Source organism: Lissotriton vulgaris, chromosome 7 (assembly GCF_964263255.1).
Source record: "Lissotriton vulgaris chromosome 7, aLisVul1.2, whole genome shotgun sequence".
Lineage (NCBI taxonomy): Eukaryota > Metazoa > Chordata > Amphibia > Caudata > Salamandridae > Lissotriton > Lissotriton vulgaris.
The window spans coordinates 479,361,625-479,389,069 of record NC_141695.1 but is presented as its reverse complement, the minus strand read 5'-3'; the positions used below and the strand labels follow the sequence as shown (position 1 = coordinate 479,389,069).

General features: G+C 46.0%; 1 protein-coding gene across 1 annotated transcript in view; it reads left to right on the top strand.

Annotated features, from left to right (window-relative positions):
• The first annotated feature begins 13,578 nt into the window (after positions 1-13,578).
• LOC147701912 (cytosolic phospholipase A2 gamma-like) overlaps positions 13,579-27,445 on the top strand; it is a 956,977-nt gene continuing 943,110 nt past the window's right edge. The window contains exon 1 of the mRNA XM_086930542.1: positions 13,579-13,631. The gene's annotated coding sequence lies outside the window, so the exon portion shown is untranslated. The remainder of the gene's footprint in view (positions 13,632-27,445) is intronic.

Genomic DNA, 27,445 nt, shown 5'->3' with positions numbered 1-27,445 from the left:
TCACCAGAAAGGAGACAAGCTACCGGGGACCGGTTTCTGGCATTTCAGCCTTCTTCGGCCCGGCTTGCTTGAATCCTGATGGTGCAGTGAGAAAGGGACTCATGTCTGAGTATACCCTGCCACACCTATAGTGGCCAAAAACGATTCAGAAAAGGGGGTGGTGATGAACAGAGTGTCTGAATTAAGCAGACCACTCTTACCCAGTCCAAAGATAAGGGCTTGATCCATCACCGTTATTTATCTCACTGCACCATCCCAGCTCAGAACCTGGCTATATGCAAATCAGTCTGTCCCTGGCCCAGTGCATCATGGGAACAGGGCAGACTAAACTGCCAAGCCAATTCTTCACCCCTTTTTGTAAAGATTTATCCTGGCTGGCAGCACAGTACACAATCTGCGGTGGCTAACGCTTAAAGTGCATGAGACCACCAATATGTATCAGGGCATGGTGCTTGTATTGATTGACCTGGAGAGAGTCTTTTAATTCTGTCAATTTGGGGCTATCTCATAGTGGTATTGTGGGGATGGGTTTTAACCCAGTGTTTTGAGGTTGGATACAGTTGCTATATATGAATCCCATGGCTGGGATCAGGGTAGGGGAGGGGTTTGGAGGTCTGCGATGTTGGGAGGGGCACTCAACAGGTGTGTCCCTCTCACCACTCCTCCTTGCTTTGACTGTGGAGCCGATGGTGCTCCTGCTGCACAGGCAGCTGTAGTCCTGATGTATACAACTGGGTGAGCAGAACCACATTGTCTCCTTATATGCAGATGATGCTCTGATTCACCTCCACTCCCCTGCAGAATCAGTGCCATCCGTGCTACAGCATATGGTGGCTTTCCGCCGAATCTCGGGCCCACGGGTCACCATTCAAGATATCTTACTGTTGCTGCTGAGGAGGTTGGCCATGGCACCCCTAAATCAACTTCCTGAGCGTGGGTTCCGCCGGGAGAGGGAGACCTTCTGTTAATAAGGACTCATCATGGTCCCACATTCGGAGAACACATAGAAGCACCTGAATGTGGAGTGTTGCAAGGCTTGACTGGGTTAATAGACTACAGGAAGATGCTACCCCTGTTGCTGATTGTATGGGCATCCACTGCTAAAATGCTCTTACACCCTGTTTGTCTATAGTTTGTTAAGAGCTCCCTGTTCCCACTAGGAATGTGTTTTTTACCATCGCCTCGACAGTCTGTTCGTCTCCCTGGGGCGGGCAGAGAAGCGTCGCCGGGTTGCCCTGTCAGTTCTTCAGACCAACTACAACATGCAGCTCAATGGTTAACAGGCACAGACAATTGGGAAAGAGATTGCTGCAGGGTATGATCGGGGAAGACACCTTAGTGTGTCTATTGATGAGGGTTGGTCGCCCTGACAGTCCAACCCCTTACCTGGTCCAGCATATAGCCAGGGTGTGGGAGATGACAGTGAAGAAGGGTCTACTTCGGGCCCTCTTTGATAGGGAACAGTAGATCTGGGACCTTCAATCCTGTCATTCTATAGAGAAGGACACTTCAATGAACAGATGGAAGCTTGGGGCATGCCTCATAGGTGGGAGGACCTCTACACGGGGGAAGTCTGCAGGACACCTTTAACATAGGGTAGAGAAACTTCCTCCACTACGCCAAGCTTGAGAATACTGCCAGGAACACGGCCGTTTGGGTCCGTACGCACTACACGCCGCTTCTCCGCTTGATCGAGCTTGAAGCGCCACACACATCGGAGCCATACACGGCATTAGAAGGATACCTTCAACTAATAGATTAATACCCTACTCGCCGTGGGCAACAATTGGGAACAATTATACAGTATATCTTCAAGCCTGAGACTACCAAAACAGACCTAGAAATAATTGACTTCACATCATATACTCATACGGAGTATCTGCGGTCAAGGGCCCGGCTGGGTTGGAATTATCACCAGCTGAGCGACCTTTCTGACCTGAACACAGCCATCTAGCCCTGAGGAATCGCGAGTGCGATGAAACACGTGTCGGCTGGCTGTTTGCTACATTAAAGACTCCAAGATTCACACATTGAGAGTTTTTGTTTTGATAATTCTGTCATTTTGTCATTATCTTTGTTGAATATTGTTACTTAACAGTGTATACACCGTCTTGAGTGCAACGGCAACCGAGTTTGTTTATGTAGGGGTAGTTTCTTTCTACTCAATTGAGTGGTTCAGGGTTTTTCCACTCGCCATTTTGCACCTCAACTATTAGCAACTCTATACTGGTGTGCGTATAAACGGGCAGTGCACCCGGAGCCTAACTGATCAAAAGCCTTCATAACTTTGTAATACTGCCAGAGAGGTCTGATGCAGCCACCCAGAAGCCCCACTGTCTTAACACACGTTGGGTGGCCTGATTAGAATAGGAGAAGGTAGGCACCTTATTACACTTGTCTGTAATGCTCTCAGGCATGACTAACCCAAATATCCCCTCTGGGGAATGGAATTGGTGTCCCCGTTCAAGGATTCGTGGCAGCAAGGAGGCAGTTGTTGGATGAGTTCAATACATATGGGGCCCTAGACTCTGACCAGAGTGAACAGGATGCACAAGGGTGTACACAGAAATTAGATTATGGGGTCAGCTAGTGCGGATTTCACTAATTTATAGGTTGGCTCGGCTTGTGGACTTGGTATGTGTATTACTACTTAATCTGTACAGCAAATTGGTTTCAAGGATGCTAGACATGGGACATACCGATTGCATGTGATGATAATGCACTGACTAATATGTTCAATGTTTTACAAATATGCAAAAATAAAGGTTAAAAAACAATGTTAAAAAGTGTGTACATGATATAAAAAGTAAAAAGTACATCTAAATATTATTTTTGTTTTACTAAACTTTTTTAATTAAAAAATACATTTAACGTTACACATTTCAGAGAACAATTTTTAAATGAATTCTTATAATAACGTTTAGCATTTTTCAATAAGTGTCAAATGAAAATAAACATTTTACTGTAGATGAGGTTGTTTTTTACATTTCTAAATATATATTTATTTAGGAATTTAATATATTTATATTTTATAATGTTTATTACATTTTAGGATAATAGTGCTGTAACCTTTTTTTATTTGTCCAAGGTTGAAAAAATATTCAGATTATTTTATAACAATATTTAAAAATAACTTCTTTTTACTAAATTTGGTTATGGTATAATGAACTTTTTTACTTTTCCGCATACTTTGCAATAGGGAGCTTTCAGTCCCAATGGTGGAGACGGCTGTCTACTGATGAAAAGTTACTAGTAGTAGCTTTACACTCATAAACTTGGCTTCAGAGGGTGGGGACATGTAGGTCTACACTTCAGAGTAACTTTACATTCAAAAATGTCGAATAGCCAAAATCAGTAATGTTACTACGAAGTGGAAGAGGAAATTTATACATGAGTATTCCTATGCATCTAAATTTATCTTCGTGAAGAGGGCCCTACATTACATAATATATTATCAAACCGATTAGGTGCTTCCAGGCTTTAAAGCTTTGTTGGTTTTTAGACCAGTCCTATCTAACAATCCTCGTCCTCATATTCAAGCTCAATATCAGTAAGGTAAGGCGCTAATAGTAGAGCTTTCGAATCAACAGCATTCCCAGTTATAGCTGAATGACAACAATCAATATTGCCCTCTAAACTGGCTGGTGGTACATGCAAGTGTTCCAGAAGGGGGGCTTGGGGAAGGGAGCCGACCGAAGGGAGGTCTCCTCCCCCGGGCGGTTTGGGAGGGCTGCGAGGGGTTATTTCCAGAAGTTGCCAGAATGTTCTAGTTTTGGGCTGGTCTAGTAGGACCAGCCAGCCCAAGTATAAATTCCACCGTTCCCGCTAACCGCCACCATTTTAGGTTTGGAGACCTGGTGGCTAGGTGCTTTATCTTTTTGTGAGAGTATCTTGTGTGTGTGCGTTTCTTTTCATTCTTTGCCTGTAGCGATATTACTTCAAGCTTCGTAATGGAAGACGCACGAGTTCTTGAGGCGATGCGCTTATTGGCTGATGCCGGTCGATTGGATTTGCTCGCGGGAGGTGGACAGGCTAGGCCTCACCGCCAGGCCTCCGCCGGTGTAGTGGCCGCAGTAATGGCATGTTCGTCGCCGAAGAGGAGACGGCCGAGTCAGGTAAGCGAGAGGGGCCGCTCCCGGTCTAGGAAGCCGGCCCCACAACGGTCGACTCGGGGGGAGCCCGGTGCTTCGGAGGCTCCGGAGGCCCCGGGCATGTTAAGTGGGGGGAAGGTTGTACCTTCACAAGTCCCGCCGCTTCAACTGCACGTTGCTTCTGGTACCGGGGACTTTCCGTTAATGGCGGGACGGGGGCAGGGGTCGAAGAAAGGGGGCAAGAGTGGACGGGGTGGCAGCAAGAAACGCTCCGCCTCGGATCCGCTTTTTGAGCGGCGGGGACAGTCTGCGGACGGTGTCCCCGTGCGCGGAGGTCGTAGGAGCTCGGTGCAATTTGTGTTACAGGACTCCGTCCGGGACCAGGTTGCCCTTGGGGCCCAGGAGGACATTTTGGTTGTTAGTGAAACTCAGTTCGCCCCTGACGATGGTCAACGATTGTTAACTCCTTTAGGTCGTATTCCGCTCAATGTTCGAGTTGGGGAGGGCCATGAGGGGGGATTGGTGGGGTCCAGGACTGTTTTATCATCTGGTGTACAGGTTGTGGCTCAAGAGGCTGATGCGGGAGCGGTTGATTTTGGAGGCAATGTGGGGAGTCCGTTATTGTTTTCTACCCCGGGATCGGCGACTGGCGAAGTGGTTTCTGGGGGCGGTGGCTCTCGAGGTGAGGGTGAATGGGCCCAAATGGGCGTCAATGTTTCGTTTGGTGGTGTGATCACTGGTTTGGAACAGGGTGAAGGTTTTCGATCGGAAGGTGGGGATGTTCCATTTCTGAGTGGTGGGCCTTTTCAATCGGGATTACAGAATCGTCAGACTGCTTTTGGTGTGGGTCCTGCGGTTGTTGGCACGGCCGGAATGGGTATGGGTGGTTTTCCGGCTCCTGGGGCCTTAAATGCGGCAGGGTTTAGCTTCCAGGGCACTTTGTTAGGCCCCGATAGAGGTTTTGGTCAGGTGAGTGGCGGGCCTATGCAAGGACCCAGGAGTACAGCTCCGCACTTATCTGGGGCCTCTGGGGGTCCGTATTTCATGTGTGGTTCTCCAGGCTGGGAACATTTTGGCGCGGCGGGCCTGGCACACCGTACTTTTCAGAGGGATTTAGCAGGCCAGGACTCAGCCCCTAGAGCTGTTAGTCGCGCTTCCTTTTCGTCACCTGATAATTTGGATCATAGTGACGACGAGGAGGTGGTAGGTGGTTCTCCGATTCAGGTGGTTCCATTGAGGCATGACGCGCGAGGCCGTTCTTTGGAGAGAGGTCAGAGGAGGGTTGTTGATTCTACTCGAAGGGAGAATGTGTATGGTTGGTCTGTGGATGGTAGGAACCCTAGCACACCAGTCCAAACTTTTTCTTTTCAGGACGAGGTTAGGCGCGGCGTTCCAGACTTGGCAGGGCGCAGTCCAGTCCATTTTCGCCAAGGGGAAGTGAGGAGAGTGCCTAGCGCGGCCCTCTCTGTTCCACCGAGGGAACCCGACGCGGCCAGCACACGAGGGTCTGGCGTGATCCCGCTGGCCCCAACGAGTAGCAGGTATAGGTGGCAGGCCTTGCCGGCGGCTATGGAGCAACAGAGTCAGCGCCCAGGGAGGTACAGGCGTGTACAGTCTGCTCCCCCACCTGGAGTTTCGAAATCTTTGAAATGTACAGTGGTTGATACCGGGTTAGGTAAGACCTGTGGTGATATGATGCATACTAGTGTGGACTCGGTGGTGTTGGACTATGACGAGGAGAGTCCCGAAGAAGGTGAACTGCGGGATCGTGAGGGGGGGGTGCCCTCTCATTCCTCTCATAGTGTTTTACAGGCTCCAGTGGTCCAGAGGCAACTGCAGGGGAGAAGAGAGCGCGGCTCATCGGGTAGGGCACCTCGGAGAACGGATGCATTGTCCTCGGCACCACGGGCGGAGCCATCGAGAGCTGTCTCTCTGTTACAAGGTGAACAAACGGTCCCACAGGCCAAACCTGTTATGGTGTCAGTGGGTACCGGTGGTGAACTTGATGTGGTCATTACGGATGGCCGGTTAGTTAAAGGTCGTTATGTCAAAGACACTGCAGTGGGTACTGACGATCTGTTTTTACAAAATAAAGGGGACTGTGGTATAGCTGGTGCTTCCAGCAAAGTTACACAACAAGGGGACAGTGGTGTTATAGCTGGTGCTTCCAGCAAAGTTACTCAACAAGGGGACAGTGGTGTTATAGCTGGTGCTTCCAGCAAAGTTACTCAACAAGGGGACAGTGGTGTTATAGCTGGTGCTTCCAGCAACGTTACAGACAAAGTAGACAGTGGTGTTATGGCTGGTGCTTCCAGCAACGTTACAGTGACAGTGGACAGTGGTGTTATGGCTGGTGCTTCCAGCAAAGTTACAGACAAAATGGACAGTGGTGTTATAGCTGGTGCTTCCAGCACTGTTAAAGAGCCAGTGGCTAGTAAAGAGTTGAAAATCAAAAAATTGCCATACATGGGGGTGACGAAGCCTCTGGGTGCTCACTTGATGCTTAGTACTAAAGAAAGAATTTGGAATGGTGAGTATGTGGAGCTCCTTAAGCTTCTCCATCGAGAAGTCCGGTCTAAGGAGGGCTCTAAAGAGGAAGAATTTGAGTTGGCTAAACGCCCGAAAGTGCCTTTAAATATTGAAAATTGGACAGCTGCGTTTTTGATTTATGCCAGTGTGTACTGTGAAAAGTTCCCTGAGCGCAGCGTTTCCCTGTTTAAGTACATGGATGTGATTCGTAAAGCTCAGATCACCGGGGGTGGTTTTGCCTGGTCTCAATACGACGAGGAATTTAGGGCCAGGATGGCGTGGGACCCTGAGGCGAAATGGGGTGAGCTCGATAATGATTTATGGCAACACACAATGGGGTCATCAGCTGGGGGGAAGACTGTTTTCACGGCCAGTGGTTTACCTCTAGTGTACCGGCCCTTTCAGGGGAAGCCCACCCGGGGAGGGGTGGGGTCCAACTCTAACACTCAATCAGAGTCAGGTTTCTGTTGGGAATTCAATAGGGGTTCCTGTATTAGGGAATACTGTAAATTCAGACATGAGTGTTCAGGTTGCGGGAGGAAACACTCGTTATCAAAATGTTGGGACAACGAGCCTTCGGGCAGCCACCAGGGGAAGCAGTCAGGTTCAGGTACTTCCAACTCAAGGGGTCGGGGATCCAGAGGTGCTAAGGGTTCTGGGGCCAAAGGCTCGTACTCCGGTTAAATTCGACAGGCTACGGATTGCCTTGCAGGGTTATGACGATGAGTCTGCGAAAATGAAGTTATTAGACGGTTTTCAGTTTGGTTTCCGACTGGGTTACCTAGGATCCCGGGAACGGAGATGGTCTGCCAATTTGAAATCGGCTTTGGAACATGCCGCAGTTGTCCAAAACAAACTTACTAAGGAGGTTCAAGAGGGTAGGATGGCTGGCCCGTTCACAGATTGGCCGTTACTAAATTTGATTGTTTCTCCAGTCGGTGTCGTTCCTAAGAAAGAGGCAGGTCAGTTCAGACTCATTCAACATCTTTCATGGCCGGAAGGATCCTCAGTTAACGATTTTATTGACCCGGAGGATGTGTCGGTATCCTACTCTTCTGTTGATGTGGCCATGTCACTAGTTGTGACAGCGGGTGCAGCCGCTGAAATGGCCAAGTGTGACATAAAATCTGCCTTCCGCCTGTTGCCTGTACACCCTGAGGATTGGTGCCTTCTTGGTATACAATTCGGTGGTAACTGGTATGTGGACAAAGCTCTACCTATGGGCTGCTCAATATCATGTGCGCTGTTTGAATGTTTTAGCACTTTCTTACAGTGGTATTTTTCAAATCAGACTGGTCATTCCCTGGTGACACATTACCTTGACGACTTTTTCTTTGTTGGATCCCCGGGCTCCGCGGAGTGCCAGACAGCTCTGGACACATTCCATGGGCTCATGGAGGATCTAGGAGTTCCTTTAGCTCCGGAAAAGACAGTGGGCCCCAGTACGGTCCTTTCCTTCTTGGGTATCGAAATTGATTCTGTACTCATGTCTGCTCGCTTGCCTGAGGATAAAAGGAGCAACATGGTGCAACTGCTAGAGACCATGTTGGCCAAAAAGAAAGTGTTGGTAAAGGAGATTCAAGTGCTATTGGGTCATTTGAATTTTGCTTGTAGGGTGGTGAGAGCAGGTAGGACTTTTTGTAGGAGACTAGGTAGGGCTTTAGCAGGACACCACTTGCCTCATCATCGTGTGCGCCTGTCTGCTGGTGTAAAGGAGGATTTGAGAATGTGGAAGTTCTTTTTGACCTCTTTCAATGGTGTTCCCTTGGTCAGAGACGTTGATTTCCAGTGGGACGTACAGATGTTTTCTGACGCGGCTGGCAGTGATGGTTTTGGCCTTTTCTGGAATGGCAGATGGTGCGCGGAACGTTGGCCGGATGAATGGTTGAATGGTGGTCGCAGCATCACTTTCTTGGAATTGTTCCCTCTTTTGGTGGCCTTGACACTGTGAGGGGAGGAATTGTCACACAAGAAGGTTTTGTTTCGTGTGGATAACATGGCTGTTGTGGAGATAGTGAACCGACAGTCTGCCAGAGACGAACAGGTGTTGAAACTGATGAGAGTTTTCGTTCTGGGTTGTTTGAAACACGACATTCATTTTCGTGCTTTACACATTCCTGGCGTGGACAATGACATTGCGGATGCTTTGTCTCGTTCACAGTGGGGGAGATTCCGTGGACTGGCGAGGGAGGCAGACAGATCCCCGACTCGGATGCCGACTCATCTGTGGCGTGTAGGAGAAGTAGGGTCGTACAATTGGTGGTAGGTTCTTTATCTGTGTCCACACGTACTGCTTATTCCTTGGCTTGGAGGGAATTCTTGGATTCTGGAGCTGTCAGACGGGAGGATCTGTCGCAGCGGTCAGAGGATGTCGTTAATTTTATACTAGACCTCATGGATAAGGGCCTCACTAAAGTGACTATAGCGGGGAAACTAGCGGGTATTGCTTTTATGGGACAGTTATTATGGGGTTACACCCCGTCAGCGGGGGAAATAAGCAGGAGGATGCTTGAGGGATGGGCCAGGGAACAGGGGCATGTTGTTCGATCTAGGGCTCCATTATCCTGGCAAATACTGGCTAGGTTAATTACAGTCTTACCTCTGGTATGTTCAGATGATTTTGAGGCGTGTGTCTTTTCCATGCTCATGGCGTTTATGTTTTTTGGAGCTTTTAGGGTCTCGGAGTTGTTGGGGACTAAGCATAAGGGTGGTTTACATTGGAGGGATGTGTTTTGTTATGATGAAGGTGTTCATGTCTGGTTATCCAGTTCCAAAACTGATCAAACGGGTAAAGGTAAAGGGGTTTGGTTACAAGCGCGCGACCCAAAGCTCACTTGCCCTTTATTGCTGGCGCGGCGCTGGCGTTCATTGTGTGGGGGCAGGGATGAAGCCCTCGTCTTCCAACACATTAATGGTTTACCTGTCACATCTTATCAGTTACGGATGGTTCTCCGTAAAGCCCTGCAACACATTGGGCTTGATAGTAGTTTATATGGTACTCATTCTTTTCGTATAGGTGCAGCCACGGAGGCCTTTCACAGAGGTTGGACGGAGATGGATATTATGAGGTTGGGGCGCTGGTCTTCTAATTGTTTCCGGCGCTATGTGCGGAGCCCGGCAGAAGACGCGCAGGCGTTCTCAGCCTAGACATGTGTTCTAATTGTGTTTTCTCTTTCAGGATCCGTTGCTGGACCTCGATCGCCAGTGGTCACGGTCTGGATAGTGGGGCATTCCTTCGTTAAATGGGCCAGAGTCCAGGCGGCACGGAGCTACTTTGGAGAACAACTCGGCTTTAATGATCGTATGTTTAATATTGTATGGAAGGGTAAAGGTGGGATGCTCTGGAGAGAGTTAATCCCTTGTTTAAACAGTAACATGGTGGGCGGTTTATGCCCGGATATTTTGGTCATTCATTTGGGTGAAAATGATCTTTGTGCCACGAAAGGTGTTGTCTTACTGCGGGCTATGAAACGGGATTTAGGCCTCATTAAGGAACTCTGGTCTGGGTGCCATGTGTTTTGGACAGAGTTGATACCGTGTAGGACATGGAGAGGGGCTGTGAACCCCAGGGCTGTGGATCGGGCGAGGAAGAAGGTGAATTCGGAGGTGTCTCGTTGCTGCAGGGGCCACGGTTTCAGCAGGATATCGCACAGGGACATAAAATTTGAATCGGTAGAGTTTTTCCGGGATGACGGAGTACATTTGTCACGTGTGGGTATGGACCTTTACCTTTTAGAGCTTCGTGAGGTGTTAGCACGGGCTTTGGCCATGCAGCGTTGATTCCCATTATCTTTCCGTTCGCTACGCGGTTGGGGGGCAGAAAGGAAGGCTCCGTGTGTTCACCCCCCCCCCCCACTTGCCTGCCTTTCTGGGTGGCGGGGTCGTGGTGTATCAGTTCGGTTTCAGGTTGATTGTTGGTTGTAATTTCGTTAGAATTTTCTTGGACTGGGCCGGGGCAGGTTGGTCATGGTTTGACCGTTCAGTTTTGAAAAGGGGTATTCTGCAGGAGTGCAGGGTCAGGTAGGATCGATGATTACGGAGGACATGACAAATGTTAATTCAGTTGTGGTTTGATGAATAAAGTTTATTGATGACGTATGTTTTATATATATGACGTAATGTTGATTGATGATGTAATGTTTTCTCATGACGTAATGTATAATGATGTTATAATGTGTATTGATGTATTGTGGGGAGGGCCCAAATATGTAGGGGTGGGGGTTGGGGGCCCGTTTGGTTAGTTATTTATTTATTTAGTGAGGTTTAGTTTTGTAAGGCGTTTGCCGAGGTTGTATTTTGTAATGTGCACCTGTTCCTAATAAAGCGGCCTTTTACACACACACAAACAATTTTTGGTCTACTTTTCTCTCACCCCTCGCCCTCCCTCCCAAGGGGGGCTTGGGGGAGGGAGCCGACCGAAGGGAGGTCTCCTCCCCCGGGCGGTTTGGGAGGGCTGCGAGGGGTTATTTCCAGAAGTTGCCAGAATGTTCTAGTTTTGGGCTGGTCTAGTAGGACCAGCCAGCCCAAGTATAAATTCCACCGTTCCCGCTAACCGCCACCATTTTAGGTTTGGTGACCTGGTGGCTAGGTGCTTTATCTTTTTGTCCCTCCCTCCCTCCCTGTTTTCTGTAGTATTTTTCTTACTCCTCGCTCCCTCGTTTTTTCTCACCTTTTTTGATAATTTTTCTTTTTCGAAAGGCTGTTTTATGGGTTACCGGTGTGCAGGGGTTGTTTCTTGTATTTGTATTTGTCGCTAGGAGCAGGTGCTGTGCGGGGTCGTGGTGTATCAGTTCGGTTTCAGGTTGATTGTTGGTTGTAATTTCGTTAGAATTTTCTTGGACTGGGGCCGGGGCAGGTTGGTCATGGTTTGACCGTTCAGTTTTGAAAAGGGGTATTCTGCAGGAGTGCAGGGTCAGGTAGGATCGATGATTACGGAGGACATGACAAATGTTAATTCAGTTGTGGTTTGATGAATAAAGTTTATTGATGACGTATGTTTTATATATATGACGTAATGTTGATTGATGATGTAATGTTTTCTCATGACGTAATGTATAATGATGTTATAATGTGTATTGATGTATTGTGGGGAGGGCCCAAATATGTAGGGGTGGGGGTTGGGGGCCCGTTTGGTTAGTTATTTATTTATTTAGTGAGGTTTAGTTTTGTAAGGCGTTTGCCGAGGTTGTATTTTGTAATGTGCACCTGTTCCTAATAAAGCGGCCTTTTACACACACACAAACAATTTTTGGTCTACTTTTCTCTCACCCCTCGCCCTCCCTCCCAATCATCAGAGGGATCTCTGGCTCTATGATACACATTCATACTTCATGTTGGGGCTACCGTCTTAGCCGGGCATAAAATGTACAGCTAATATAAGTACATAATCAATACCTTTATTCATTCAGCAACATCTTTATGTGGATTCATCTGCCTTGGTGAGACTGGAGCTTTGGACACATTGTGTACGCTTCCTCAGTCTCTATTATTCGTGCTCTCAGAGTCCCTGTCATTTATATCTGGAGGAGGTTCAACCAAGAAGGCCAGTGAGATTTTTTTTTGCATTACACGCCTTCATGCTGAACACAGTGACAAGAATTGCTTAGTTTATTCAATACATGCTGGATCCTAAAAAAGAATAGTTAACGTCGTCAGCATTGTTTAGGTTTGCGTTGGACCCCTGTGGGCTTTCCTCTGAAATATCGATTGGTCTGAGGCATATTTAACAACATACCATGCTCACCTTTGAGCCTTTCACAATGAGGGATAGGTATGAAAACAGGAAGGCGAGGGGTAAACACAGTCTCAAATTAGAGTCGCCTGTGAGGGGTCTATACTGACTGCGCAGAATCCCTCATATTTATGCCTAGTGATAGCGGATGCTGTCAATTCTGTGCAACAGCTGGTTGGATGTGGAAATACTGAAAAAAACGGGCTTCAGTGGATCCATCAAACCCCTGCCCCAGGTGCCACTGCATCTGCTGCATCACTGATAGCTACCCCCTGGGGAAGTGCCCAATCAGTCAGATGCCATCCTGGGGCCTCTACAATTTTAGAGCCCTTGTATTGGAATCAATCACCTACCAGTATGAGGCCTCTAGGCAGCCAGATCCATGGGTGACACAGTGAGTCAAAGTAACACGTCACACTGTATACTCGTGTAACAGGATACTGTCAGTCACCAGAGCTTTTCCAAAGGTAGTATTGCTGATGAGATCAAACATGCACCATGCCAGGTAGGGATGAGCCCAGTTAGTCAGCCAGAAGTGCAAGCTGTGAATCCATCCTTTATCCAATAATCTGAGGCAAAGCCTGTCACATGACTTTGGACGAGAGCTTGCCCCAGGTACATCACTGTTCGGCAGTTTATTGCAATGGAGGGGCATTTTGGGTGGTGTTTGTCATCTGTATCACCAACAGTCCGGAAGGTTTGTGGTCTGACTTACCCTTAAAAGTTGTGTATGTTCCTTGGTCAACGACAATAATTTTAATTCAGCACTGAGTAAAGTGTGATTGCACAGCAGGGGGTCCTTATCGTTTCTTCCATTCCACTCCTCATAATAACGTTAAAGTACTTTGTATGATGCACAATGAATGTTGTTTGTTTAATATTGGAGCATTGTCTCACTTGTGGCAGATTGAAAAGAGTTTTTCTTTGTCCGTAGCCCGACGAGGAGCATTCGTACAATCGTTCTGGGTTTCATGACTATGAATCAAAAGTGTGTGAGGATTGGCTGTTGGCCAATTTGTGGTAAGAGCTTTAGGGCATGGACTGACCTGTCCCCGGATCCACGCGGATCTGACATTTAATCACCAACCTCAAAAGACATAGGAACGTATTAGGCAGCAACCACTGGCAGTTACAGTATTAGCAAACACAGGGGAAGGAAAGACACCCTCCTTGAGCAATATCTCTTCTTTGCAACATCTGCTTGTCATTTCCATAAATAATTCCTCCAACGTACCTCTTTAGCTCATTTTCGCGTTGACTGTTTACAACCGTGATCGAAGGTAAGGGAGTATTTTGCATACTAGAAGTCTTCTTGAGTTAATAGTTTGCTTGTCTCAGAGCGACACACCAGCTTTGCTAGGAACTTATGGCGTGGGGCCAGAGTGCCGTCTTTTGAAATGGGCAGCGAGGATTGGGTCTGGCGTCGACTCCACCACATCCTGTGACTCGGGCAAAACAATCCCCGTGCACAAACATTAATAATGTGACCTTTTGTAGAGTAAATGGCGCTCATGTAAAACGATCGAATACCTTCCTAATGCTCGCCCTATATTAAGCTGCAAAAAAAGTTTCCACTGCTTCAAGCAACAGAACGGAGCTGCTGTTTTTAAAGCCCCCCTGAAGCCGAAGCTAATGCACCTTTAGAAAAAAATTGCCAATTGTGAGAAAAGGCGGTCCTGGTAGAAAGAATCAACTGGGCTGCATTAGCAGATTTAATCAAAATAAACTCATTAAAGAATTGCAGAATGAGATTATTGTCACTGCTGAATGTGTAAAAAAAATAAGTGCTATGGTCCAAACTTTTAATGAAAAGAATATTTTTGAATGTCGTGGGAACCTAATACTGTTCGCCTTGATTCCACCTCATGGCTCCTGAATACCCTATTAGACACCCCTGCCTCTTCATATCACTCTTGCAAGTTCTACGTTCTCCATTTGTCACCATGTTTCGTTGTTTTCTTCATCCTTCTTTCCCACTGTGTGCGTTTTAACTCCCCCTGTGAGTCAAAGTCTAATAAACCCAAAAATGAGCGCAAGAGGGCCCCACCTTTAACACCTGCTCAAATTAAGCACTGATTATTATACACTTGATATTTTTACCTGACTTCAGGTTGTCTTTGGCTCATATCTTACATACATATTTTAATGGAGAATAAGTAGCATTGTATTCAATTGCATTTTGTGGTTTACAGTTATTTCAAGGTGGAAATATTGAGCTCACAGACTCTTATTTCAGTCTTTCGTCATTGATAGCAGAGAAGCAAAGCTTTCATTTTTAAATACTTTTCCCTACAAATGTGTCTGCGTTTCAAAAACCTGCCTATTTCTACACTTTTAATGGATAGGCTCTGTTGATCTTGCTCAGCAGTGTGGCTAGCTCATATATGAAAAATTATAAACACTATGCTTGATTTTTATGACATTTTTAATGCCACAATTTTCATCTGTTGGAGAGGACCGAGGCACATATTTATTATGGGTTTGCATCCCCCTTGTGCCATGCAAGTGATCGCAAGAGCGCCCCAAAAACCTTGAATGATATTTACCAGGCCTTGCATTCTTCAGCACACACAAAAAGGAAAATGACTCTGAGGACTGTTTTTGTGCAGAAAGCTGTCCCTTTGTGCACAAAAACAATCCTGCCTACAACTCAGGCACTCTTGCACCATGGTGTAAGGGTGCCTGCGGTGGCGCTAGACAGCAGTTTGCTATCCAGTGCAGGCAGAGAGCAGAAATGCATCATTTAAAATTAGATACAGTGCATTCCTGCCCTCTCCCGTTCACGCAGCGCAGTGTAGCAAGGTGGCTTACTGCATTGTAGTTAGTGCATGTAAACTTGATAAATATGAATATATAAATATTTGTACTTTGGACCAAGGCTCCTTCCAAAGTAGAAATCTAGTGGTTTTATTGCCAATTTACTAAAAAAAATCAGCCACATTTCATTATTACAAAAAACACAGTTGATGGACAGAATGTAGAACAATGTCATACATTCACCCCAGTACAAGTATCTGGGCCTAAATCCATCGTTTTTTTGCACTCCACACCACCCTGGGTTAGACACTGGCTATATGCAAATCAGCTCTGACCCTTTGCCTCATGAGAACAGTCCAGTCCGAACTACCAAGCCATTTCTTTCCCAGACCGGAATCAAGCATCCAAGGACCGGTTTCTGGCTATCAGCCTTCTTCAGCCTGGATAGCTTGACTCCAGTGGTGTGGAGAGCCTGGGACTCACCTCTGAGTATACCTAGCACACTCGGGGTGAAAATTGCAAAAAACACAGTTGATGGACAGAATGTAGAACAATGTCATACATTCACCCCAGTACAAGGATCTGGGCCTAAATCCATTGTTTTTTGCACTCCACACCACCCTGGGTTAGACACTGGCTATATGCAAATCAGCTCTGACCCTGTGCCTCATGGGAACAGTCCAGTCCGAACTACCAAGCCATGTCTTTCCCAGACCGGAATCAAGCATCCAAGGACCGGTTTCTGGCTATCAGCCTTCTTCAGCCCGGAAAGCTTGACTCCAGTGGTTGGAGAGCCTGGGACTCACGTCTGAGTATACCCAGCACACTCGGGGTGAAAATTGCAAAAAACACAGTTGATGGACAGAATGTAGAACAATGTCATACATTCACCCCAGTACAAGGATCTGGGCCTAAATCCATCGTTTTTTTGCACTCCACACCACCCTGGGTTAGACACTGGCTATATGCAAATCAGCTCTGACCCTGTGCCTCATGGGAACAGTCCAGTCCGAACTACCAAGCCATGTCTTTCCCAGACCGGAATCAAGCATCCAAGGACCGGTTTCTGGCTATCAGCCTTCTTCAGCCTGGATAGCTTGACTCCAGTGGTGTGGAGAGCCTGGGACTCACGTCTGAGTATACCCAGCACACTCGGGGTGAAAATTGCATAAAACACAATTGATGGACAGAATGTAGAACAATTTCATACATTCACCCCAGTACAAGGATCTGGGCCTAAATCCATTGTTTTTTTGCACCCAACACCAACCTGGGTTATACACTGGCTATATGCAAATCAGCTATGACCCCGTGCCTCAAGGGAACAGTCCAGTCCGAACTACCAAGCCATGTCTTTCCCAGACCGGAATCAAGCATCCAAGGACCGGTTTCTGGCTATCAGCCTTCTTCAGCCTGGATAGCTTGACTCCAGTGGTATGGAGAGCCTGGGACTCACGTCTGAGTATACCCAGCACATTTCGGTGAAAATTGCAAAAAACACAGTTGATGGACAGAATGTAGAACAATGACATACATTCACCCCAGTACAAGGATCTGGGCCTAAATCCATCGTTTTTTTGCACTCCACACCACCCTGTGTTAGACACTGGCTATATGCAAATCAGCTCTGACCCTGTGCCTCATGGGAACAGTCCAGTCCGAACTACCAAGCCATGTCTTTCCCAGACTGGAATCAAGCATCCAAGGACCGGTTTCTGGCTATCAGCCTTCATCAGCCTGGATAGCTTGACTCCAGTGTTGTGGAGAGCCTGGGACTCACGTCTGAGTATACCCAGCACACTCGGGGTGAAAACAGCAAAAACACAGTTGATGGACAGAATGTAGAACAATGTCATACATTCACCCCAGTACAAGGATCTGGGCCTAAATCCATCATTTATTTGCACTCCACACCACCCTGGGTTAGACACTGGCTATATGCAAATCAGCTCTGACCCTGTGCCTCATGGGAACAGTCCAGTCCGAACTACCAAGCCATGTCTTTCCCAGACCGGAATCAAGCATCCAAGGACCGGTTTCTGGCTATCAGCCTTCTTCAGCCTGGATATCTTGACTCCAGTGGTGTGGAGAGCCTGGGACTCACGTCTGAGTATACCCAGCACACTCGGGGTGAAAATTGCAAAAAACACAGTTGATGGACAGAATGTAGAACAATGTCATACATTCACCCCAGTACAAGGATCTGGGCCTAAATCCATCGTTTTTTTGCACTCCACACCACCCTGGGTTAGACACTGGCTATATGCAAATCAGCTCTGACCCTGTGCCTCATGGGAACAGTCCAGTCCGAACTACCAAGCCATGTCTTTCCCAGACCGGAATCAAGCATCCAAGGACCGGTTTCTGGCTATCAGCCTTCTTCAGCCTGGATAGCTTGACTCCAGTGGTGTGGAGAGCCTGGGACTCACGTCTGAGTATACCCAGCACACTCGGGGTGAAAATTGCAAAAAACACAATTGATGGACAGAATGTAGAACAATTTCATACATTCACCCCAGTACAAGGATCTGGGCCTAAATCCATTGTTTTTTTGCACCCAACACCACCCTGGGTTATACACTGGCTATATGCAAATCAGCTATGACCCCGTGCCTCAAGGGAACAGTCCAGTCCGAACTACCAAGCCATGTCTTTCCCAGACCGGAATTAAGCATCCAAGGACCGGTTTCTGGCTATCAGCCTTCTTCAGCCTGGATAGCTTGACTCCAGTGGTATGGAGAGCCTGGGACTCACGTCTGAGTATACCCAGCACATTTGGGTGAAAATTGCAAAAAACACAGTTGATGGACAGAATGTAGAACAATGTCATACATTCACCCCAGTACAAGGATCTGGGCCTAAATCCATCGTTTTTTTGCACTCCACACCACCCTGTGTTAGACACTGGCTATATGCAAATCAGCTCTGACCCTGTGCCTCATGGGAACAGTCCAGTCCGAACTACCAAGCCATGTCTTTCCCAGACTGGAATCAAGCATCCAAGGACCGGTTTCTGGCTATCAGCCTTCATCAGCCTGGATAGCTTGACTCCAGTGTTGTGGAGAGCCTGGGACTCACGTCTGAGTATACCCAGCACACTCGGGGTGAAAACAGCAAAAACACAGTTGATGGACAGAATGTAGAACAATGTCATACATTCACCCCAGTACCAGGATCTGGGCCTAAATCCATCATTTATTTGCACTCCACACCACCCTGGGTTAGACCCTGGCTATATGCAAATCAGCTCTGACCCTGTGCCTCATGGGAACAGTCCAGTCCGAACTACCAAGCCATGTCTTTCCCAGACCGGAATCAAGCATCCAAGGACCGGTTTCTGGCTATCAGCCTTCTTCAGCCTGGATATCTTGACTCCAGTGGTGTGGAGAGCCTGGGACTCACGTCTGAGTATACCCAGCACACTCGGGGTGAAAATTGCAAAAAACACAGTTGATGGACAGAATGTAGAACAATGTCATACATTCACCCCAGTACAAGGATCTGGGCCTAAATCCATCGTTTTTTTGCACTCCACACCACCCTGGGTTAGACACTGGCTATATGCAAATCAGCTCTGACCCTGTGCCTCATGGGAACAGTCCAGTCCGAACTACCAAGCCATGTCTTTCCCAGACCGGAATCAAGCATCCAAGGATCGGTTTCTGGACCTGTGTTTTTTGCAATTTTCACCCCGAGTGTGCTGGGTATACTCAGACGTGAGTCCCAGGCTCTCCACACCACTGGAGTCAACTTATCCAGGCTGAATGAAGGCTGATAGCCAGAAACCGGTCTTTGGATGCTTGATTCCGGTCTGGGAAAGACATGGCTTGGTAGTTCGGACTGGGCTGTTCCCATGGGGCACAGGGTCAGAGCTGATTTGCATATAGCCAGTGTCTAACCGACGGTGGTGTGGAGTGCAAAAAAATGATGGATTTAGGCCCAGATCCTTGTACTGGGGTGAATGTATGACATTGTTCTACATTCTGTCCATCAACTGTGTTTTTATGCAATTTTCACCCCGAGTGTGCTGGGTATACTCAGACGTGAGTCCCAGGCTCTTCACACCACTGGAGTCAAGCTATCCAGGCTGAATGAAAGCTGATAGCCAGAAACCGGTCCTTGGATGCTTGATTCCGGTCTGGGAAAGACATGGCTTGGTAGTTCGGACTGGACTGTTCCCATGGGGCACAGGGTCAGAGCTGACTTGCATATAGCCAGTGTCTAACCCAGGGTGGTGTGGAGTGCAAAAAAAATGATGGATTTAGGCCCAGATCCTTGTACTGGGGTGAATGTATGACATTGTTCTACATTCTGTACATCAACTGTGTTTTTTGCACATTTCATTATTAAGCAAAAGAATAGAAATAAATATATTGTACAAGGAAATTAAGAGAAACACGTTTTAAAGACAATGTAAAAACTGCTCGAAGGTACAATGCAACAATACAAAACAATGTTAAACTAAGGGCGCACGGAAGACCACTTTTCATTGCTTCAGTTGTAATTCTTTGTTTTTCTTTTCTTCTTTTGTTTTTAACCACAGCGAGTCTGCATTGACAGATCTTTCCTTTACTAAAAGCATCTACCAGGAAAGGTTCCTTCACTCTGAGAACTGCTTTAGAATGGATCTTCTATTTTAAGCTTATTTCAGGATATTTTGAATGTCATTGAAATATATTAAACTACCTTTTATTTTGCCCGTACTTAGCTTCTGTTACCAGGACTGTTGGGAGATAACATAATGACATAACAGGTGTATTTGTAAAGCGCACAATTACCCGTATGTGTCTTGGCGCTGTATAACAGATGTTTATTGTTACCCAACTCAATGGTACTCATTTAATCGACCTCAGATGGATGAGTGGACTCACCGGGATTTGAACCTGAGACCATGAGGTTGAACACTGGCCCGTGCAATGGACGCAATAGTCCACTGAGCCACCAGACCCATCCCTTAGCCCACGGGTACTCATAGTACTCATAGTACGGCCCGCGGGCCAACAGCGACCAGGCAAGCCTTCATTGGCAGCCCGTGGACCTTGCAGACATTGTACCTGTGTTTTTTGCTTTTTATAGAGTGTCAGCAAACACCGCCACAGCAGCCCAACTCCGAGAGACTCTGCTCTATGGGAGTCGAGCGATTTTAGTGATAGTCACTGAGGAGATGCGTGATTACAACAAAGCCTCATTAACAAGTAAATGGTATTTTAAAGACCTGTGAAGTACTGGTGTGTGGCTGTGTGTGTGCCCAGGAAGCTGTCTCAGTCCCCGGTGCCACACATGCGGGGTGATGTACAGAAGGTGACAGACAGAGGGAGATAGAGGGAGAAAGACAGAGGGAGGGAGACAGAGGGAGGGAGACAGTGGGTGGGAGACATGGAGGAAGACAGAGGGAGGGAGATAAGACAGATAAAGTGAAACAGAGAGAGACAGACAGAAAGAGAGGGAGACTGAGGAAGGGAGATAGAGGGAGACAGACAGATGTAGAGAGAGAGAGGCAGGGAGACAAAGGGACAGAGACAGAGGGAGACAGAGGGCGACAGACAGAGGGAGGGAGGCAGACAGACGGAGACAAACACAGGGAGACGGACAGAGGGAGACAGAGAGAAGGAGAGAGAGGGAGACAGAGGGAGGGAGACTGAGAGAGGGTGACAGAGAGGGAGACAGAGTGTGCAGATAGAGGGAGACACACAGAGGGAGACAGACAGAGGGAGGAGGGTGACAGAGGGACGGAGACAGAGGAAGGAGACAGACAGAGACAGTCAGAGGGAGGGAGCTAGAGGGAGAGAGAGGGAGGGAGACAGAGAGAGAGAGAGGGAGGGAGAGAGAGGGAGAGAGAGAGAGAGTTAGAGAAAGGGAGGGAGACAGCTAGAGAGAGGGAGACAGAGAGGGATCAAGAGGGAGCGAGACAGAGACAGACAGAGATAGAGACTGAGAAAGAGAGAGACAGGGACAGGCAGAGACAGATAAAGGCAGAGACAGGGACAGGGGGAGACAGATACAGACAGAGACAGATAGATGGAGAGGGAGACAGGGACAGACAGGAACAGGGACAGATATATTGATAGAGGTAGAGACAGGGACAGACAGACAGAAAGAGGCAAAGACAGACAGAGGTAGAGAGACAGAGGGAGAGAAAGGGAGAGAGAGAGGGAAGCAGAGGGAGGGAGATTTGGGGTGGCAGAGGGAAGGAGAGGGAGGGAGATAGAGAGAGGGGGGCAGAGGGATACAGAGGGAGGGAGGCAGAGCGAGACAGATGGAGGGAGTTAGAGGGAAACAGAGGGAGACAGACAGAGGGAGAGAGACAGACAGAGGGAGGGAGACAACCTGAGGGAGACAGACAGAGGGAGATAGACAGAGGAAGGCAGAGGGAGGGATGCAGAGGGACGGAGACAGAGGGAGTGATAGAGAGGGAGACAGAGGGTGACAGACAGAGGGTGACAGGCAGAGGGAGGGAGACAGACAGAGGGAGACAGACAGAGCGAGGGAGACAGACAGAGGGAAGAGGGTGACAGAGGGAGGGAGACCGAGGAAGCGAGACAGATAGAGGGAGAAAGAGGGAGGTAGACAGCAGAGGGAGACAGCCAGAGGGAGACAGAGGGAGGGAGACAGAGAGAGAGAGAGAGAGAGGGAGGGAGACAGAGGGAGGGTGACAGAGAGAGGGAGACCGAAAGAGAGAGTGAAACAGAAGGAGACAGAGGGAGACAAAGAGAGAGAGAGAGAGAGAGAAAGAGTGAGAAAGAGAGCGAGAGGGAGATAGACAGAGGGAGGGAGACAGAGAGAGGGAGGGAGAGTTAGAGAGGGAGTTAGGGAGAGATAGAGAGAGGGAGGGAGACAGATAGAGAGAGAGATAGAGAGAGCGAGAGAGAGAGAGTGAGAGAGAGAAGAGAGAGAGAGAGATAGAGAGAGAAAGATATGTGTATGCTGGGTCTGGTGGCTCAGTGGACGAAGGCATCCACTGCAGGGGCCTGTGTTCAACCTCATGGTCACAGTTTTTTTTTGCTCTAGCCCTGCCTCTCTCCCTCACTGACCCCACCCCCACCGGTGCAGCCCTCGGCCACAAACCACACTGTAAATTTGCCCCCGAGAGAAAGTTTGTGAGTACCCATGCCTTAGCCTCTCTATACCTTTAATTAATAGTACATCATCTCTTTTCTTGGTGAGACTCATTTTCATGTGCATAGAACGTCATTGGAAGAAAGAGTGCCCAATACATATGCTTGCTTGGTTGGTACTGAAAAGTCTCTTCCTTCCTAGAAGCCAAAACAGGGGCAATCATATGTCCAGACCTTGTCTTTCTGAAGTCTGGGGAGCCTAACTAAAAAAAACGGTATGGTGCTGAGAACTTCAGGTGTCTGATCACCTGTCAGTATTTCTTCTTGCTCTGTCTGTCTGCCATCAGTGAGTATTTGGGACCAAGGTGTTTTTGCAAGGGCCTAACTTAGTCAGTGAGATTTGCTGCTATTAGTAAAATATGAGAAGCAAGTCAGCAGACATGCAAACCATAAACGTGGCCTAGATGGAGCCACATTATGCACATCGTGTACTCAATATTTAAAGGTATGCTGCATTATGCACATCCTGTACTCAGTATTTAAAAGTGCAGTCATGTGTGATAATAAAAAGAACAGGCTCTGTGAAATTAAACATTTTGCCACAATTTGTACAAGCAGGGAAGTAGGTATTAATTCCAGGTTAGCTGGTTTCACATTTTGAAATTCAGATGCTAGATGATATCTTTGACACACCTTCTCTATAATTTACGTCAACTCTCACTAGGGCATATTATCAAGCAGGGTGTTAAAATTATCACTGTTTTAGCGGCAGAAAACTGCTGCTAAAGCGGCTATAATGGGCTTGATAATATGCCCTGGAAAATTCCAATAGAAGCGATAATTCTTAACGCCCTGCTTGATAATTTGCTCCACTGTTTCAGCTTTCATTCTTTCTCCAGGTTGAGAAAAACCAACAACACAGACATATCAGACCCGACTCATCTCCCCTGGACCCAACAACCAGGCTAAAAATGCATTTGTTTGGGGGGTTGTCAAACTTCAGAGATCCACCCCACACACCCCACAGAAGCCATACCCCTGTGTCTCTTTGCATGTCCCTTCTATTAATATGTCTCGCTGGTGTGCCTTAGGTATGACGTTTGTTTATTTTGTGATATACCTAATGTTATTGTCATTGGTATTGACCATGGTGTCTTAAATGTAAGCTTTTGAAGATATGTAGAGAAACAAACCTAGGACGTCAACTGAATAAATGACCAATTCTACCTAAATCAGTAGTGTAAAGAAATGACAAAAAATAAACTGTATACATATATATATATTTAATTAGTATAATTAAAAATCATATAGTAACACAACTATATGATGAGCTAAAAATATAAGTCATAAAAACGCAAATATATAGACTTCAAATTAGTGTGGTTCCTATGAATCATACAATTACATCACAAGGCATAACTTAATCACAATATATAATTACAAAAAGAAATAGAAATTCATAATCATAAAACACTCGACGCGCGTTTCGGCAGAAAACCGCCTTCTTCAGGAGTCTCTGCTGATATTCTAAAAGAAAATATACAAAAAAAGAATACATATAAAGATGGAGTTTTGTTAGCCTAGATTAACATACGTCATTTTCAAATAGCACCTATGAGTTCTCAAAATGGCATATGTATCAATATAAATTTAAAAATTCATCTTATATCTAAAAACAGTGTCATTCTCTACAAACTACCAAAAAAGGAACATTAAATTTGGTCATTTCTTGTCATATGATTGACAGATATTCATAACTCCATTGTACAGAGCTTAGTCATACACCCAACTATTCTGTATAAAGGTAATGCTCTCTTTAGATAAGGGTTACACATCCTGCAAAACATTGAAAGTAGAGACACATGGTCTAATTTCTATGTGGAACGTAAAACATCCCTTTGATATTGATAAACACTTACATTGATACAGTTCATGGAAGCTGAAAACAACGTCTTCATACATGTGGGTAGTCAGAGCCACTTGATAGAGGCTAATGCCTGATAAAAAATAATGATATAAAAATAACTAAAGGATAAAGAGGAATACATGGCTAGGGTAAAAAAAGGGGGGGAAAACATAAATGGTTCACTTTGAGTACTCAGTGCCATATAAATACAACGGCTGACCTGTTTACGCTATCCTTCTATCTAGGTAGTAATATCCAACAAGAAACGGAACCATATAATTATAGGGGACACTGCGGAATGCTACCTTTCTTCGTGTAATTCCTTTGTTGAGAGGATCTGTTCCTTCAGGTGATACATTGTCAATACTATAGTCAGACAAGGACTAATTGGAATCAATAATTGATATTATTGGTCAGCCGTAGACATCTATCCGACATGCCTGATGTTTTACCATGTCGATACTACTCGTGTCTGAAAGGCGTCTAACTACAAGATGGAGGTAAATAATATATATAAAAGAAAAATATCATCTATGGTTGGTGAGGATACCTGGAATAGTAACACATCGTTTTTTATATATCCAAACACCGGTATTCACGAACAGCACCAGGAAAGATAAAACCAAGGCTGACGGGCGATTCTAAACACCATATGGCTGAAGATAAAGAAAAGATAAAAAACAGAAAACAGAAGACGAACATTAGGGACTGATGTTGGGCATTTAAACTTGCTTTGGTGAATTAAACCTGTTACAGCTAGATAGAATGTAGCAAATAGAAAGTGGAGAGTACCTTAAGGGTTCTGGTGAAGGCGATAGGTTCTTAGCCAAGATATGTACAAGTCCACAGAAGGCCAATCAATATGTGGCTATAATTAAAGGACACACAAAATGTAAAGGAATGACCTTTGCTCAGAAGAAAGGGGATGATAAGATATTTAAACATTTTTTTAAAAACGTATCTGGCATCACGTTATAGAAATGTTGCAACGTGAACACATATCTCGTCTGTTCAATAATATTCGGATGTAGTCTTTCTTAAACCATGTGAAGCCAAAGCAAGAAATTCACAGTGGTGTCAAAGTACATAAAACTGTGGAAATAGAAAAAGGGATGTGTAGATGCGTGACTCGTTCAAGGGCAACACAGTTACTAAACAAGGAAAAGTGGAGCATGGAGAGAGCAGAAGGCGTAACGCGCGGGTCCGCTAGTCTCTCAGGGTTTAAGTAATTCTAAACAGGACTTACCGATGTGCGAGGCCGATAATACGGACAGCAGGATGGTGCTGCTCCAAGTATCCAGGGACGCGCCTAACGGGTATATGCGCTCGGGAACATCGGGCTCCACTGTTGCCGGCTGGTATTTAAAGCCCCGGGATGGCGCCAAAAAGATAGTCTCATTAGACAAGCGATGTGAAGGAAAAAAAATAACGGACATTGCTTGATTAGTAAGCGAAAATGGTAAGAACAAATAATGGACTGGGGGCCACGTATTGCAGAGGCTCCCTGTTCCAAGATGGCTCTATATGTTAAAAACAGCACAAATATTGCGGGGACTGTTGTAGTTCACGAGCTATCTTAATGCTCAAGATAGATACGTGAAATTACCATATGGTTCTTACACAAAGGGCTATTTACAGCTAAAGTGAAGACTTCAAGGAAGATGTGTCATGCGATCAGGGGAGAATTGCCCATTCAAGGATGGCTTCTCCGGATAGTACAATATGCAGGGGTATTTGGTGTATCTAAATTATGCAACAAGTTGCATCATATTGTTCTATATATCACCGCGATGAGGTACCACTTAGAGAGATAAAGGATGTGTATCATTACCCTGATGAACGAGGGAATGGTGAATATAAAAATTATTTTTTGGAAATGGATACTACTCAGAGAGATAGAGAATATATATGTGATTACCTTAATGGAAAAAAGGGATAATGAATATAGAAATTATATATGAAAATTATTTAATTGGAGTGGATAGATACAGTTATAAAAATATATATCTCTATATCGATACAAGTATACACGCGAATCAATATGCATTTATGACATCATAGATATATTGAGTATATTATATGATCAGGTCAGTATACATGTATAGTTCAGCAGGATGCATATAGAAGGGCTTTTAGTCTTATAATCAGTTTATGTAAAAACGGCCCTTAGTAGAAAGGGTATGCAGATAGCTAAACAGAGGTGACTATATTTCTAAAATTAAATCCATATTGAGAGTAAAGCAGGTATAGGTTGAAGGGAGCTTAGAGTAAATCGCTTCACTAGCAGAGTGCGTCTATAAAACACACACGGATAAGTGGCAGTGAGACATATATTTAGATTAGAGCGTTTTCCCACGGGATTTCCGCATTAAGTCCGTTCTTAAAGGTTCCCAGGGCAAAAATCCAGAAGACTTCCCTTTTCCTTCTGACTTTGTCTCCTCCTTTGTTGTCTGGGAGTCTAATCTTTTCAAGTATCCGCCATTTAAAATCATCTGGGCCATGTTGTTTCTCTGAAAAATGCTTCACTAAGGGCGCTAGGGTCTTATTTGTACGGATCGCCGACCGATGTTCTGTGAGTCTAGTCTGCATGGGTCTAGAAGTTTCGCCTACATAACCCAACTGGCAAGGGCACATGATAAAATAAACACAATTAGCCGTTTTGCAGTTCCACATGTCGTTGGCATTGATATGGCAACCATTATGCTCAAAGGACTCACCTGTGATGATATTATTGCAAGATTTACAGGATGAGCATCTAACAGTGCCTCTGACTGGAAAATTGTTTGAAATAGATCTTTGAACAAATTCTGAACACTTCTTGTTAGTAGTGAAGCGAGAGTGCACAATCAGATCTTTGAGATTCTTGTTTCTTTTGTGCGCAAACATAGGTTTGTCCAATTTACAGTTCGTTGGATTGGCATTCAAAATATGCCAATTTGAGTTTATAATATGTCGAACCGTATTGTCAAGTGTAGAGTGTTTTGTGATACACACTAATTGTTTGTTCATCGTAGATGGCTTAGATGTGAGTAGTGAGTCTCTGTCGTAGAATCTTGCTCGCTTATATGAGTCTCTAACTAACCTATGAGGGTAGCCTCTGTTCAAGAATTTGTGTCGCATGATATCTGCTTGTGTGTCAAAGTCAGCTAAACTGGAGCAGTTCCTTCTGACACGAAGGAACTGTGAGAAAGGTATACTCTCTCTTTGACACCGTGGGTGGAAACTTTTAAAATGGAGGAGAGTATTCCTCGCTGTAGGTTTGACAAACAGATCAACGACTAATTTGTTATTGCTGTGTTTTATTATGATGTCAAGAAATTCAAGCTGCTTATTGTTGTATTGGGCTGTGAACTTGAGGTTCCTATCTACCAGGTTG